This window comes from Neovison vison, chromosome 7, assembly GCF_020171115.1.
Source record: "Neovison vison isolate M4711 chromosome 7, ASM_NN_V1, whole genome shotgun sequence".
NCBI lineage: Eukaryota > Metazoa > Chordata > Mammalia > Carnivora > Mustelidae > Neogale > Neogale vison.
Genome location: NC_058097.1, coordinates 150,395,400 through 150,412,587, shown reverse-complemented (window position 1 = coordinate 150,412,587; position 17,188 = coordinate 150,395,400). Strand labels below are relative to the sequence as shown.

The following is a 17,188-nucleotide window of genomic DNA, read 5'->3' as shown; positions in this document are numbered from 1 at the left end:
ACCTCAGAAAGAATTGGCAAAGAATGGCAGTGCTACTCAAAGGACATTTTTTTTTTTTAATAAAAGACAACCTAAATAGTCATTATACACCAGGTATCTAAGCAGTTTTTATTAACTTCCTGAATCCTCACAGCAACCCTATGAGGTACATAGCTCGCAGTAGAAGATGAAGAAACTGAGGCACAGAGAAGTTAAGTAATTTGCCCAAAGTCACACAGCTAGGAAGGGGCAGCTTGAATATAGTCTTAGATCTGCTCTAATACAGTAACCAGCGGGAGCCCCACAAGGCCACGAGCCCTGAAGACATCACCACATAAAGAGGTGTGCTGTATAATGTATATACTGGAATTTGAAGATTTAGTACAAAACCCAAGAAGACAAAACATCTCTATTGTTTCTATTTATTATATGATGAAAGTATACTATTTAGGATATTTAGATTAAATACATTAAAATTAATTTCAAAAAATTTTAAATTGCTCTTGTGGCTCACAATGCATTTCTCCTGGATAGTCTGACTCTGGATTCTTTTTTTTTTAAAGATTTATTTATTTATTTGAGAGAGAAAGCGAGCACAAGCAGGAGAGACAGAGGCAGAGGGAGAGAATCTCGAGCAGACTTGGTGCCGAAACCAAGAGTCAGACGCTCACCAGACGATGCCACCAGATGCTCCCAACTCTGCATTCTTGGCCACTCTGCTTCCTGCCTCTCAAAAGTGATCATGAACACCAAGAGAGCGCCTGTTCCACCTTGGGTCCCATTCTAAAGACTCAACATGAATGACTGATGTCCCCAACCACACTACTGGAATGACCAGAGCTGGGAAACAGGAAACCACTTCCAACCCTGAGAATGGGTCAACTCCTCTGGGGCCTCCCTCAAGTTCCTATTCCTGCACTAAAGACTTCAGACCGAGGTCAGACTCAGGGACCCATCCTGACACCCCTCTAGGACACCTCATTCAAGATTCTAGAAGCACAAACCTGACCTCAGAGATCTGGACTGGCTCTCCAGGAAGCTCAAGCTAGAGGGGGTCAGATACCATCCAGCCAATGAAAATAGCCCAAAGGGCCCTCACCAGGCTGAGGGTCAGGGAAGGCATCTTGGAGGAGGAAGCTCCTTGAAAAAAGAAGTTTGGAGCAGTGCCCAGCTGGGCCCTACTGGAGTCTGAGGCCAAGAAGGAATTGGCAGGGGCACCTGGGTGGCTCAGTGGGTTAAAGCCTCTGCCTTTGGCTCAGGTCATGATCCCAGGGTCCTGGGATCGAGCGCCGCATCGGGCTCTCTGCTCCGTGGAAAGCCTGCTTCCTCCTGTCGCTCTGCCTGTCTCTCCGCCTACTTGTCATCTCTGTCTATCAAATAAATAAATAAAATCATAAAAAAAAAAAAGAAGGAGGGGCGCCTGGGTGGCTCAGTGGGTTAAAGCCTCTGCCTTCAGCTCAGGTCATGATCCCAGGGTCCTGGGATCGAGCCCCACATCGGGCTCTCTGCTCTGCGGGGAGCCTGCTTCCTCCTTTCTCTCTACCTGCCTTTCTGCCTACTTGTGATTTCTCTCTCTCTGTCAAATAAATAAAATCTTTTAAAAAAAAAAAAAAAAGAAGGAACTGGCAATACTAAACCTCTTTATTTAAAATTTTGGTATCTTACCTTAGATTTTTCTCATTTATTTGGATTTTTTAAAAATACAGCTTAAAAATATTATCTTGAATACTGAGCTTTTTGCCCATCCCCACCCCTTACACTTGGTGCCCAGGGCAATTAGCACACTAACTGTACCCTAATCCTGGCCCCGGTTTGGAGGTGTATGCTCTCCAGCTACTGTGACACATCCCTGAATCTCCACCCCCAGGGGAGCAGGGACCTGACAGAGGGGAGTGTCGTCCTAATGTGACAGCAAGGCCACAAAATGGGGGGTTCCCCTCCTCCTCTACCCCAAGAGCCCAGCTCAAGCCTCAACACCCCAGCACCCCACTCTGCCCTGCTTCTCCTGTCTCCCTCCAGCTCCCCTTTGCTGTGCCAATTAAGATCCCACTCCAGCTCAAAACCGCTAAGTCCAGCCCCTCGTCATTGTCATTCGTCATTGTCATTCGACCTGCTCCAGCAGCAGTGACATTTACAAATGAAGAAACAACACCCACAGAGAGGAAGTTACTTGATGTAACCCAAGCCCTAACCCAAGCCCCAGCCAGGCCAGGCTGGCCCAAGACTCCTTCCATGTTGCTTTTTGCATCAGGCAGCAGCTGAGCATAGGGGACCCCTGAAAATGTCTGCTGACAATGAGTAAATGAGCCACAGCCCCCCACCTTCAGGTGCTGACTCCAGACTGCCTTCTCCAGCAAGTCCTCTCCCTCACCACCCACCTTGGGCTCCTAAACCTGGGAAGCTGAGCCCTGCAGTCGGGCGCTGTTCCTGATCTGCCTCTAGTTGTTCCATTCATGGAGGTCCACCTCCACCTAACCCCCACCTGGCCTGGGGTATCCTGAGGGTCTGCACCCCTTCTGTTTCCCTTTGTTCTCCACAACGGAGTCCAGGGCCTGGCTGGCCCAGGGGCACTCAGTCCAGAGGTAGTCATCCAGAATCATTAATCCTTGCCAGTCAGTCCTTCTTTTGGTCTGACCTGAGTCTCTCTTGCTGGCGGCCAACCTTTCACCTCTGTCCTCTGACGACCATTTTGACCCCCATCACAGTTTAAATCTCATTGCCCCTTCTCTGTTCCAGCCCAGAATCCCTTGCGCCATACCTACCCGTCCAGCAGGAAGGCAGCCCAAGGGGCAGGCCCACTCCCACTTCCTCCATTTCCTAAGTGCCTACTGCATGCCCAGCCCTTGCCAAATTTCCACCCTTATCTCACTTATCCTCGTAACAACCCTGAGGCCTGAGATCCTTGCCCCATTTCAGGGAAGCTGTGTGGGGTGGAAATTTGCCCAGGTCACTTGCTGGAGTCAACAGGGCCTTCTGAGAACGTGACCTCCTCTGTCTAGTCCAGTTGGAGAGGCTTTCAGAGGGACTCCTGGGCTGGGCTTTGAAGAAGTAGGAGGTTGCGTTTCCGGCCCAAGGGAACCGAGTGTGCAAGGGATAGGAAAGGACCTGGCAGTTCTAGAGACAAGGTGATTTCAGTGGGGCAGGGACAGGGGAAGTAAGAGGACGGTAGTGACACCCCTACAGGTCTGGGGACTCCCACAGGGTTGGGAGCCTCCTTTGCATTCTGATATGCATGGTGAGTCAGGCCTGAGTCAGGGCAACCTTGAAGGTCCCAACTCCTTCCACATTGGGCTCTGAGGTCCCCTCAGCCCAGACCCTGCTCCCACCCCCCCTTCCCAGGATGGCATCTTCAGGCCGCCTCTGCACAGAGCTACACTCTGGGTTCAAAGGAAGGCCCAGTGATGGGGGGAAGAGAGGCAGAGAAAGTCAGGCCCAGGCTCCACACTCCCTCTGTCCTCTCCTGCACACCCTCCCCTCCCCCTCCCCCTGCTGCCCTAGGCAGACCAGTCAGGGACCCTAGCATCCAGACCTCAGGAAACCCCTCAGAACATCCCACACAGGCACCAAGAACAGTACTCATGCAGCCTCGGCCAGGTCTACAAACCACAACCTAGCCGTACCACAACTTAACACCTCACACAGCCCTGAGGGACACACACCTTGCACACCACTCGGCAGCAGCACAGCTGATCTGCCCCTCCACTGCACACACACCCTTCAGCCACCACACTCCCTACCAACCACCAGACTACATACAACTGCCCTTCTGCCCCGCGATGCCCGGTATCCCCCAACCGCTCCCTTCTGCCCAGTCACCAGGTGATACCTGTGGGCAGGGCCACATCGCATCCGCCACCCTCCTGGGCGTTCTTGGGACTCCGCTAACCAGGCCGCTAATCAGGCCAGGGGCCTTGGAGACACTTCCCTCAGATATGAGGAACTAGGTGGGGGCGGGGTTCCCAGCGCAGAGGGTGCAGAAGTGGCCCCCGCCTGCGGCCGCAGCTATTTCCCTCCCTCCCAGGCGAGGCAAGGCAGCAGGTGCAGCCCTCAGCCAGGCAGCTGACTGATCCCTGGGCCAAGAAGCCCACTTCCTATCTCTCAGGGATGGAGGGCCACTGCATACTGCACCCAAAGAATTATACTGAAGTCACCTGCCTCGCCGCCACTCCAAATCTCTGCCTGTCACTTGTCCAGGCACCAGGCTTCTACCCTATCCCATCCATGGTGTGAGCCGCGTCTGGGGTCCTCTGGGGTCTCAAGAGTGACTGAGGCAGATGAGGAGCAACACTGAGGACAGTGAGGACTGGGTCGGGGCCCCAGCATCTGGGTGCATGAAGAGTGGCCTCACCGGTGAGTCCCTGGGGCTCCAGGTCAGAGCCCATTCCACCCCAGGAGGCAAGGCAAGTCTGGGCTCCAGTCCTGGCTCTGTCACTTCTGGCCTGAAGTGCTGGGCGAGTCTTGTCACATTATGAACCTCAGTTTCCCCCTCCATAAAGCAGAGCTGTCATCCAGATGACTATGACACCTCACCATATATGTACCACACTCATTCGTCATCCACTCCCTCCTCTGCTGCAAAGACAGACGCTTCCTGTTCCTAAGGCCCAAAGATTTGGCCAGTCCTGACCAGCGGAGCCCTTGGTGCTGGCCCTGTTGCCAGGCTCTAGTCTGGACCCTGCAGCACCCCAGAGCTCTCCGTTAGCCTAGCTCCCAGTGACTCTCACACCCTGCCTCCAGCCACATCCCCCTGCAGGGCTCTAGACTGGATACCCCACTTCCCCCTGGCCTTCTGTCTGGGTGGCCCCGGCACTGCACATGTCCACCCCACCATGCACTCTCCAGGGAAAGCAAGGCTACCCTCCAACCTAGGTGGGCCCCTTGAGCAAATTAGAAAAAAATGCCTCTTCCTTCAGGAGCCCCACAGCATGACCTGCAGCTCAGCAAAGAGGACAGGCTAGGTTTCAGTACCCCTCTCCCAGCTCTCACCTCACCCCTCCCAACCAGATACCCTGGTACAGGGCACAACAGGCACATTGCACACAGTGGACCTGGTGAGAGGCAGGCCATTTAAACAGCCTCCTCGGGGCAGCTGGTTCAGCATCACCCCAAAAAATATAAAACCAGTTTTATTCGTGACTATGGTGCATTAAAGACTAGGGGACAGCAGACATCGCTGAGCTCAATTTCAGGCTTAGCCTTAACTCCCACCCCAATCTTGAAAGACTATCACTTTTAAAACCTTCATGTCTGTACTGTTTAAAGTTTTCATAGTCGTGTATCGCTTTTATAATTAGAAGGCAAAAAAGATAAAAGTATCTTAAGTCTGTTAGAATTGAGTTTGTTCCAACCTGTTCTTCAAAACCATTATTAAAAAGCACCTTCATGAGTTTAAATGTAACATGAGTAGACGACTAAGAAAACAATTACAAACGAAGCTGATTTCCTGGGCCATCTGGACTGGAGAATGAAAAACTGAGACCCCCAAACTCACTTCCTCCCTCCATCATGACCTTATCCTCCAGAAAGTCTAAGACACCACCTAGCAGATAAGGTCCCCCTTACCAGGACATGAGGGCCAGCAGCAGAGTGCAGCCCAAGGACTTTAAATGGGAAATGGACTGAGGGCCATTAGTAAACATGAGACTTCAGAGTCCCGTGGTTTGTCCTCTAGACAGCACCTGACCCCATCCGAGCCCTGACCGTCACCCATATTCCCCCAAACCTCATCAAGGGGGCCCCTCATGCCCAAGCCCCACCCCGGAGAAGGTCAGCTGAGAAGGAAGGTATGGAATCAAGTGTGATTATCTGGAGTGCCTCACTTGCAAATTAACGAAACTGAAAGTTAAATGATATGGGGTTTAGGCCTTGTCAAAAAGTCTGTGACATTCGAATCCCCCTTGGCCGACCATGTACTCTCACCCCCAAACAGATCGGTCAGGACCATTCTGGGCCACTCCCTCCCATTTCCCCTAGGCCTCCTCATTACCTTGTTTTGACACATACCTCCCTCTCCATCCCCACTGCGCCCATCCACCCCAGGCCTCTCCTGCAGGCCTGGATCTCTGGGCCCTCCTCCCTGCTTCCAGCCCTTGCACCACCTTCAGCCAACACACCCCTGCAGCCTACCCTGTAACCCACCCCCACCCCCCAAGGCAGAGCTCCTCACCTAACCCGGACTCCACAGCCCTGACCCACACCCACCTTCCCCATGCCCCAGCCCTTCACTGTTCAGGCGTAGCTCATGACACCTGGGACACTCCCAGCACAGAGGGCTCTGTCTGGTTCCCTGACCTCAGGCATAGATCGTCCCCTCCTCAGCTGGGGGCTGCCCAGGCAGGGCTGGGCCAGAGGTGCCACAGGGTGACTCCAGCAAGATCCTCCTCTGTGTCCACTGCTCCCTATGGCAGGAAGTGGTGGGGACAGCGGGGGCATCTTAACACTACAAATGAGGCAGAAACAGAAAGAAACAGGGCTGACCACATGGTGGGTGGGAGTATATGGGGTTGGCAATGGGCTCCCAGGCAGCTGGAGTGGACAGAACCAGTCACATGGTGGGAACCTCAGAAGGGTTGAGGGCTAGTTTTGGCCCTGGTCTGGGAGAGGGACAGAAAGCCACCTGACTCCATCATCTCTGAGCTGCCCCCAAACCTGATGCGCCTACCTACCTGGGAGAAGAGACTTGGCTCCCCTGCACCCTAGAACTAGCAGCCTAGGAGGGCAGGGACCCGAGCCTCCCTCTCCCTAGGTGGCCCCTGGAATGGAGAAGCCCGAAGATAAGCAGACTGCTTGCGGCTAACACCCAAAAGGGGGAAGCTATCTGTGTTGATGGGGTAGAGGTGATTGGACTGGCAGGGTGGGCGCTGGCAAAGAGACAGAGACCAGGTACCAGCCACGCAGGCTCTGGCCTCCAGTGTGATGTGTGACCTCAGCCTTCCCAACTACAGAGTCAGACAGAAGATGGGAAGACTCCATGACTCAGCCTCCCCTCTCCAACTCACGGAGAACATTCTCACCCACTTCCCCGGCCTGGCCATCCCTGCCTACTTACCCGGCCTGGCCATCCCTGCCTAAAACAACAAAGGTGGTGATTATGGAAGGCTCTCCATCTGCCAGACACTGTGCTTAACACAGTGAGGGGACTGCTCTATACCACCCTCATGACAATCTAGAAAGTGAGTGGGTTTAGCCCACCTTATGGATGAGAAAGAAACTAAGCCTCAGAAAGGTTAAGTATCCTGCCTAAAATAACACAGGAGCCAGCATCTGAGCCAGCATCTGGGCCCCTCTTTCTATTCCATCTCCTCGGAGTGGACAGCGCAGAGACAGGCAGAGAGCAGGGAGGACAAAGGGGGTCGGGTGGGCAAGAGAGAGGGAGCATGAGCACAGGCTGAGAAGGGCCCTGAAGGCCAATGCTAAGACATCTGCCCGTACTGTCCAGACAGCAGGCACTTCCAGGATGGATCACAGGGTGGGGGGCTGGCAGGTGCACAGGGGTGCCGGCTGCTAGGAGACTGGGAATTCATAAAATTTCTGAGTCTCTGTTTCACCATCTGCACAATAGGGATTATGAGAGCTCTACCATGCAGACTTGTGAGAAATAAACGCATACCTTCAAAACACAGCCCAAATCTGACCAGCTCTCACTCCCCAGTGACTTTCTACCTCCCTCAGTAAACACCACAGCCACACAGGTCTAGCAGGCTGTGTGTAGTCCATCCCCACTGCCTCTGTCTCCTCACTGTGTGCGCTAACCTCAGAGCTGGGTCCTGGAGGTCCTCTGCCTGGAATGCTCGTCCAGACATTGATGACTCACTCCCATGCTCTTCCCAGCACTTTCTCAAATGCAAGGCCTTCCTTCCCTGAATGCTCTGCCTAAAAATGTGCCCCCTGAGTCCCTGACCCTGAGTCATCTTTCAGCTTTATCACTGGGGGGTTACAGACCTGGATGCCTGCACCACTCTTGGGGCACTGGACTACTGCATTACACATTTATTTGTTCATTGTCTGTCCCCTTAACCAGAGGACAGGGCTGCTGTCTCTTTCACAGCCCTATCCCCAGTGGCTAGAAGTGTCCGGTCCCTGGAGGGATGGAGGAATGGACATCCACAAAGGCCTGGCTCACCTCAGTCAGGAGCCTGGGACAAGGGCCTGCGACCTGGGTAAGGAGAGGGATGGTTGGACAACGTGGGTGTCAAGGTTCACAGTGGAGTTCTAGGAGTCAAAGACTCAACTCTGAGGTTCCTTGGCCCCCTCTGCGGTTGGGCTTCCCCCTTCTCTCCACCTGAAGCTGCCCCAGCCACTTCCTGCTGTGTTGGCCTGATAAACATTGCTCAGGGAGCCCTCACCCGCAAAGAGGAAGTGTTGACTCTCAGACAATACCCCCCAACACTGCTGCCCACTGGGCAACTGTTCCCCAGAGCAGGTCAGAACCTCCTCGGACTTCCAGGAGTCTCTGAGGCCAGCCCCGCTCCCTCTGCCCTGTCTACCCCTTCCATGACTTTCTGTGTCATCTGGTGGGGTTCAAAGGGCCTCCACCCCCTGGCTCCTGCCACTTACTCCTCCTCTCCCATCTCGTTCTGTCCACTCGCACTGCCTGACACTTGACCTTCAGGTCTTTGCTTATACCATTCCTTCTGCCTAGAACATCACTCTACCTTGCTCTTCAAAGCAGAGCTTCAAGTTCACTTGAAGTTCAAGTGTCAACTTCAAGAGTCACCTACTCCAGGAAGCAGTCTCTGACTCCCATGGCCACAGCCCTGATCATGCAGGGATGTCATTATCTGTGACTGTCTCACCATAGACTTGGCTGGGTGCTCCTTGAAAGCAGGACAAGAGTCTGATTCCCCTGCATCCAGCCTGAGGCTGGCAGGCAGGCAGTGAGTATCTGCTGAATGAATGAACATCTCCTAGTTTTATACTTGGAAATTAGTTCCCAGGCAAGTGATGACTTGCCTGAGGTCATACTGCAATCAGTGGCCAGACTGTGGCTCGAATCTGGCCTCCAGCCTCCTTGATCAGGAACCTCCCCGTTTCCCTAGTGCCCACCAGGTATAGCTGTAGTCTCCTGCCTGCCAGACTGCAGGCCTGCCTTCCCCCCCGCGCTCCACACCCACCAACCACCCACTTCTCAGGCACGGGGGACCACCTTACCCAGCCCTCCCCTCCTTCAGAGAGGAAAGTGAACCCCAAAGAGGTGCAAGAAACTAAACTAACCAGGGCCCCAGGACAAGTCAGGGCCAGGCCCCAGGTGCCCCAGACTGTACCCCTTTCCACTAGCCTGTTCCTTGGAAGAAGTGAGAGGGTCCAGTCCCTCGGGGAACCTCAGAGATACCGCAGCAATGCCCTGAGTGTACCGGGCTAGGCAGGCCCCTCACTGAGAAATGTGGATTCTGGGTTTTCAGGTCACTGGCGGTAGAGGCAAATGAGTGTCCTGGTTCATGTTCCGAAACAGAAACTGGAACAGAACTGCGAACAGCTAGATGCTCCCTGGGCTCAGCATGCCCATCTTCAGAGCTGAGGAGACAGAAGGGGGAGGAAGAGCCCCAGTCTGAGGGGAGAGGTAGGCCTTTAGCTGAGGCTCTGGCACCCAAAGCTGTCCTACTGTCATCTGGCAAAGCCTCATCCCCAGCCCTGCTCTCCGGGGTCCCTTTTCCCCCAACCAGACTACGGTTGGCTTTGGGAACAAACTCTGGCATTTCGGCTGCAGATCCCCAGTGGGCTGCCTGGGGATCCACTCAGATGGATAAAAGCCTTCTCCAGCTCGCACATCTAGGAGGGCAATGCCCAGCACCTCCTACCGCAGTCCACCAGGATGTTGAACGCTGACCACACCTGCACAAAGGCGCAATCACCAGGTCCTCTGAGGATGCGTCTGGGTCCCTTGGCACACACAGGCACCTGCATGGTGCCTGCCCAGAAGCATGTGTGGCAGGAAGGAGATGGGAAACACAACCCAGGAAGGAACACACCAGCCAGGATTCTCCAAGGAGGAAGGCACTTCTCTCAGAGGAGGGAACAGGCCTCCTTCCCACCAGGTGGCTCCCGTTCTCATGCCCACGCCCTGTGAGGGCAACTGCTATGCCCACAGGCTCAGAGGGGGCACCGACAGGACCAGGTGCAGGTGGCAGCACTGCAAAATATTCAAAGGCCCTGAGCCGAGGCCCAGCCTCCCTGCCCCCCAAGGAGGGGCAGTTCCTCCCTGAGGGATCCCAGGCTTAGGTCTCCATCCACCAGTCTGTCTCAGCCCTTGAGCTTGGCTCTGACCCTCCAAGATGGGTCCGGGGCCTGCTGAACTACATTCCATGTTGGCCCTGGGAGGACCTGGCTCATCCATCAGCTTGACCCAGACCTTGCTCTCGGACCCAGCCAGTCATCAGCCCTCCCTGGACCCTCCCTCAACCCCATCTTGGTACCCAGCAGGACAGCCCCACTGCCAGAAAATGAAGAGGTTGCCTGGCTTCTGCCTGTTCCCACCCCATTCCCCACTAAGATGGCTATCTCTTCTGCTACCGCCCAGTCTCCCTTCCAGGGTCTGGTTCTCAGATTTATTTTCTTTCTTTCTTTCTTTCTTTCTTTCTAAGATTTTATTTATTTATTTGACAGAGAGAGACACAGTGAGAAAGGGAACACAAACAGGGGGAGTGGGAGAGGGAGAAGCAGGCTTCCTGCTAAGCAGGGAGCCCAATGCAGGGCTCGATCCCAGGACCCTGGGATCATGACCTGAGCTGAAGGCAGATGCTTAACAACTGAACCAGCCAGGCGCCACATGGTTCTCAGATTTCTTGAAAGGCGAGAGCTGGGTGCTCTTGCTGGGGATGGTGGGTTTGGAGAGCACAGAGAGCCTGGAGGCCGGTTGTGCCACTGAACCCCAGAAGTAACCCTGAGAAGCTCTGGGCCTTGTCTGTCTGGCACCAGCCAGCCAAAGTGGGGCATAGGACTCAGTCTCACTCAGAGGCCACCCAGTGCAATTCAAAGATTTCCAGGCTCTTGGAACCCAGAATTTTGGAAATTCAGAAGCCAGGAAACACCAGCACACAAAACCCTGGAATCCTTGAATCCCTAGGTGCCTAGGATCTCTGACTCAGAATCCTCCAATCCTAGCTGCTCTGTGTGGGAAGAGGGTGGATGGGAAGAGAGAGGAATGGAGAAGGCCCCCTACCCCACCTTACCTGCTCTGTTTGAGTCGTTCCTGTCCTGATCTGTCCATATCTAGGGACTGGTGTGGAAGCTCTTGCTTCCTGGTCCCTTTGTGAAGATCAGGGGAAGCTGAGTTCAGGGCCCCGGCCTGGCATTATGGTGGAAAGGAGGGAAGGGGAGAAGAGAAGGCCAGGAGCAAGGCAGTGCCCTCTGGGGTAGCAGGGAAGGAAGAAAAAGAGACCCAGGCATTTGGGGTAGCAAGATGAAGTGGGTAGCTCCCCCATCCTGGGGGCTGTCCCACTCCACTACTGGCCCAGCCAGAAGGAAGTAGGGCCAGGCCAGACTTCCCCATGTGCAACTTCTAGTTCTTTCCCCTGGGAATGGAGACAGAGGAGTGGCCATGAGAGGTCCCAGTGCTCCTCTCTCTCCCCCTTGCCCTCACAACAATGAAGATAATAAGGAGGAGAAAGATTTTGCCACATTCCTCCCTGCTGTGGTCAGGGGACGGTGGCCTCTCTGACACCTGAGTCCTCCTCTGGACCCCTCTGGCACTAAGCACACTCTTAACCACAACTGGTCCCTGCTTCTTGGCCTCATGGCTCTGATACCATGTTCCCCAGGTTTCTTCATTCGGTCACTGACATCTGGGTGTTCCACATCCCAGGCACCATAAGAGAACTAGGTTTGGTCATGGAGAAAGACCTGGGCCCTGTGACAAGGCAGGTAGGCCGCATCTGAGGGAAGTCAGGGCTTCAGAGGCCCAGGATGTCCTGACTGGGCCCCAGGCAGGGAGGTGGCATGCAGGCCTCAGAACTTCTGCCCGGGTGTCCCTTCCAGCTCTCCCTTTCCTGGGCTGAGAGACCACAAGCAAGTACCTTAGCTTCCACTGACCTCAACCTCCTCATCAACAAAACAGGGCCTGGGAGAGCCGTCATATTCAACAAAGTCCAGAGCGGACAGGACAAAAAAGGGCAGCAAGCAGACCTCCAAGAGGTGCTTGTCTGAGGGCCAGGACCCTGGGGGGCTCAGAACTTGATAGCAGTTGGCCCCATCTACAAGCAGGATGCCTGGGCAGGCCTGCCATCCCCACAGTGGGCTGCCAGCAATGTCACATGACCATGTGGCCCTCCACGCCCTGCCCGCCACCAGACCAGCAGTTCCCAGAGTAGAGCAGGGTTTGGATCTCCTCCGCCCACGGTATCTCCCAGCGCTCAGAGTTCTCACCATGGAGGGGGAGACATTCAGATTCCTGGCTGGTCCCTGTAATGGGTGATTGTAGGCAAATCACTTCACCCCCCTGGGCCTGTCTCCTCATCTGTAAAATGGGAATGGTACCTACCCCAAGAGACTTGCTGAGGATTAAATCAGTCAAAAAAAAAAAAAAAATGCTTCCACAGTGCCTGGCACAGAGTAAGCTTCCAAAAAACACTAACTACTGCCACTATTATTACTACCATTCAATAATAATGCTGTTACTGAACTGGTCACTTAAGCCCACATTCCCTCCCAGCCACTCGGATTGCCCTAACGGTCTGGAGCAGATGTCCTGAGTACAGGACAGATCTTTTCCCTTCTCAACTATGTTCCAAAGGCTGAGACAGAGGAAAAACCTCCACAGGAAGGTCACATCAAAGACCAACCAGGCACTGTTCCCCCAGCCCCTGGTCATTCCTGACACCTGAGGTCATTGGCCTCCTTAGGCTGTCCTCCCCAGGGCCATTATCAGAATGTACAGGTCTGGGGGCCTGATGGGGGCAGGGGTGAGGGGACAAGATGTCCTCTCTGATCAGGGCTGGGGGGCCTGGTGTTGAGTTAGAGGCAGAGCCTGAGTTCCATGGGCAATGTACTTACAGGGGACCTCTGAGGGCCCCTCATGCCTTCCCGCTGTTCAGATCCTTGGAGCAGCCCCATTAGCACAAAACCCCTTCCTGAAATATGAAACACCCCTCTGTGCAGGGCTACAAAGGGGGCCAAGGCCAGCCAGACTAAGACCAGAGGAGGGGGTAAGAGGGCCCACCTAAGGATTTCCTACTCCTTAGGAAAGGAGGGGTCTGTTCAGCTGGCCTGAAGGCCACCTTGGCCACCACCCAAGGGAAAGCCCCTCACTGAGCAGATCCCAGACTGATTCAAGGGGTAAGGTCAAGCTGGGGGCGGGGAAATCAGGCCAAAGCAGGCAAAGGAAACTCCTGCCTGACCCTGCCTCTACCACTCAGTGGCTGTCTGGGGAGGATGAAAATGGTTAGCATACATAATAGTGCCTTCAGTGCTATGTGCCTCTTTACTGACATCTTTCTCACGGATGTGATTCCTCGGCTTTCTGAAGCTGCTCCCCCCCCCATATTATTGGACAGTGATCCCCGTCTCATGGAATGGTATGAAGTTAAATCAAGTGTAAATCAAGTGTAAAATCAGGCACATGATAGGTGCTCAAATCAAACAGAGCTCCCTCCCTTTCCCTCTTCTTTCCCCAAAAGGGCCGAGACTAGGGGTCGGATCTGTCCTGATCCTCACCCACCAGGGCTCACTGTCTGATCCTGATCTGATCTCTGGTCCTTGGCCTCAGTCTCCCCATCTATGAGAAAAAGCTTCTGGGCCAAGTGGTATCTGAGTGTCCATGACCCTATCTACTCCAGTCTCCTTCCCACCTCCATTCCCTCCTTTCTTCTCCATTTCCAACTCATGTCCTACTGTATCCCTCCTCCTACAACAGAACCTTTGGGAGCCTAAAGTTGGGTAGAGGAGACAGCTGGTGAGCCGTGGGTATGAGCCCTCAAGCAACCCAAGGCCCATCCCAGGCTCCCAAGGGTTAAGATCCAGAGTGAAGGGCAGGAGGGAGGGGTGCACGGCAGGGTCAGCGCTGGACAGGCGGGCCTAGAGCCCAGGGCCTGCCTCCCCTTCCCCCACCCTGGGAACAGAGGCTACTTGTTTGGGCATCAGCTGGCTGGCTTAGAGCTTGGCTAAAGGAAGAGTGGGGTGGGGAGGGGAGAGGGCCCCAGAGAATAGAGGGGACTCCCTTCTCTTTAGCTGATGCCCTTGTCTTAGTACTAGGCTAGTCCACCACCAGTCCCTAGGACTCTCAGAAGCCCCTTACCTCTCTGAACTGACCCTTTCCCTCCAGTTTCTCTCTTTCCTTCATTCAAACTAATTTCAGGGAACAAGATTTACTCTCAGGCCCAATTCTTGCCCCAGCAGTCTCTCTGTAGAACATGAGACCAGGGCTTATCGCCCCATCCTGCAGATGGGGAAATGGGGGCTCTAAGAAGTTTGGGGACTTGCAGAGTCACATAATGTTTGATTGCTGTGCAGGCACTACCCCAAGCCCCAATCATCCCCAGGGCTCTGCAGGCCCTTCCCCACAGAGCTCCAAGGAGACCCTTCCCAAGCTGTGACACTATGAAGGACTGAAAGGCGAGGAAGGAAGAGGCAATAAGCAACCCACCTGTGAAGTCCCAAAGGACATAGATTTTTGGATGGGGAGAAAATTCTGGAGAGGGAGGGTAGGGAAGACAAACAAGCTGCACAAAGGACCGAGGTTTCAGGTACAGAAAAGCATGACTGGAGCCTGAGAGGTGGTGAGGGTGAGGCTGGGCTGATGAAGCCTGGGGACAGTGTGGGCCCCAGGTGGCCTCTGCCCATTTCCACCTCACCGGTTGTCAGGACTGTGCCTGGAACGACCCCCTTGTGCCTGACTCCTGGGAGGAAGTGGTGAATGAGGAGGCAAGGTCTCCCAGGCCAGGGTCTAGGCAATCCCCAACCAGCCATAGGACACATGGGGACGAGTTCTTGCTGCACCCTGCCCCAGCTACCCCTTCCAGCCATACCCATCTCCTTTCCATTCCTCAAATATACCATAAAAGTTCCTGCCTTTGCACAAACTGTGCTGTCCTCTGGGGGGTCCTTATCCTTGTTAATTGCCACTTCACTGCCAAGGCCCATTCCAGTCATCTCCTCCTCCCTGGGCCTCCAAAAGTCCCAGTCCCTGATTCTATCTCCGTACCTGTCTGCACTTGTCTTCCAGATTCTGCTGGGATTTTTCTACCCTATAATGAGCTTGCTGGGAGGTCTCCCATTACCCTGGGCACTCTCCACTCTCCAAAGACAGATATCCTGGGTGCCTCAGTTTGGACCTTGGTGCTCAGTACACAGTCAAATCCTGAGTACCTCCACAAATCTGTACCACCCTGCAGCAACGCCCCCCCCACCCCCGCCCCTTCCCTGCAACCAAGCCTGGGGATCAAGGAAAGCTCCCAGGACAAGAGCTTTGGATGAGGGAAATGCATATGCCAGACCGTCTGCGATCGCTCCTGATCAGAGCTCCCCAACACCAAAAATCACACTTGGAGATCCTGGACCAAACACCCACCCCATACCCCTTAGGCTGCACTCCAAGCTGGCTCTCTCCAGCGCCAATAACCCACTCCCGGCTTGACCCCATTCAGTGAACACACACCTCCTCTTTCCAGCAACTGGGCCAGGTAGGAGCTCTTGGGAGGCCATGCCCCCATTTACTGATGGTGAATTGAGGCACAGAGACCGGAAGTCGTCTGCCCAAGGTCACTAGAGCCCCAGGTCCAGGGCATAGGGTCATAGGAAAGTGCCAAGCCGTAAGGGTCTCGGCGGTCGAGAAGGTGGGAGCCTTCATTTCACAGATGAGAACAGCAAAGCGCCAGAAGGCGGACTGGCTTGGGCTCCTGGGAACATTCAAGCTAAAGGACTGATAGCTGGAAGCCCCCTGACCCGCCGGTTCGCCCTCCTCCCGACAGACTCTGGCCCGACCGCGCATCCCCAGGTGGCGACCCGCACCCCCATCACCACACAGGAGCGCAGACTACTGCCGCCGGAGAAACGCCCGCGGAAGTAGGCGCGGGGCGCACAAACGGCGCGCGGCCTCGGCGTTCCCTTCTGCGAAATGGGGAAACTCCGGTCAACACCTGGTGAAGGGGCGGCGGACGGGGAAGTCCCAGCAGCCGCACTTACTTGTTCTGAGTGAAGACTCCACGCGGGAACCCGGGGAGTCAGGGTCCCGACGCCACCACTGACTCACGCCGCTGTAGCGAACTCGCGGCCGCAGGCCGGCGCGCCCACCCCGCCGGGTGCTTCCGCCTGCCCCCACGTGACGCCCGGGGGTGGAGAGGGGAGGGCCGGGAAGGGGCAGGGATCCGCCCCCTGCTCCTCCCCGCCTAGTCGCCGTCTTTGAGCCCGCCGGCCAGGCCTAGCCGACAGGTCTGTCCGTGCGTCTCGCCCGCCCTTCTCGTTGCTTGCCTGTCCGTCTCTGTCTCTTGAAGTTAAGATCTACCTCCAACCTCCCCGCACGCTGAGTCTCCTTCTCTTCCTGAGTCTCCCAGCTTCTTGCCACCCTTCTCCTGGTGACTCTACCCCCGGGATCGGCGGGGGAATGAGCCACACAACATTTCCAGACCTCCACCCGCCCCAGCGTCCCAGACCCCCAGGATGGAAAGGGGCGGCTGGAGGCGGGACGACCTAGGTCCTTAACCTTCTTCTCCTGGATGTCCTTCCCCACCTCATTCTCTGAGGATATCCTACTTCCCTCTCGGGGGCCACATCCCCCAGGGGCAGCGTGGTGGGGGAAGAGCCCTACACAGTCAAAGGGCTGAGGGATCCCTTGCAGGAGGCTGCATAGAGCCTGAGGTCCTGGCACCCAGACACCTTCAGTGGCTGAGATTGATAAGATGTCTGCCCATCCTGCCAGCACATACACAGATAAGGGCCCTGGGTTTGGGAGGAATTCCTGGGTCCTGTGTTCCTGTCGCTTCTGAGGCCAGCCAAGTCAAGAGACCCTAATTTCTCTGTGCTTCTATTTCTCCAAATGCCCAGTGGATATATTTGAAAGAACAGCTCTCACCAGGATGGGGCGCGGGGGTTGGCTCTGAGATTAGGAGTCATTAATCTGAGCACCTACTACATGCCAAGCCCAGTGCTGGGCAATTTATGCCTTTTATCTGAATCCTCATACCTCTCCCTGAAGGCAAAAATCACTCCCCCCCCAGGTTAGGGATTAGAATATGAAGCTCCAAGAAGTTCCAGGACTTGTCCAGAGTTATAAAGCCAGTAT

At 55.0% G+C, this 17,188-nt stretch overlaps 1 protein-coding gene across 4 annotated transcripts in view; it reads right to left on the bottom strand.

The window, feature by feature from the left end:
- Nucleotides 1-16,196, bottom strand: part of ARAP1 (ArfGAP with RhoGAP domain, ankyrin repeat and PH domain 1) — a 61,740-nt gene extending 45,544 nt beyond the window's left edge. For 3 of the 4 annotated variants that reach the window (XM_044258600.1, XM_044258602.1, XM_044258603.1), the window contains exon 1: nucleotides 16,093-16,196. The gene's annotated coding sequence lies outside the window, so the exon portion shown is untranslated. Of the gene's footprint in view, nucleotides 1-3,805; nucleotides 3,884-16,092 lie in introns of those variants that run through there. The other variant, XM_044258601.1, reaches the window with a different exon arrangement.
- Between the last annotated feature and the right edge of the window lie 992 nt (nucleotides 16,197-17,188).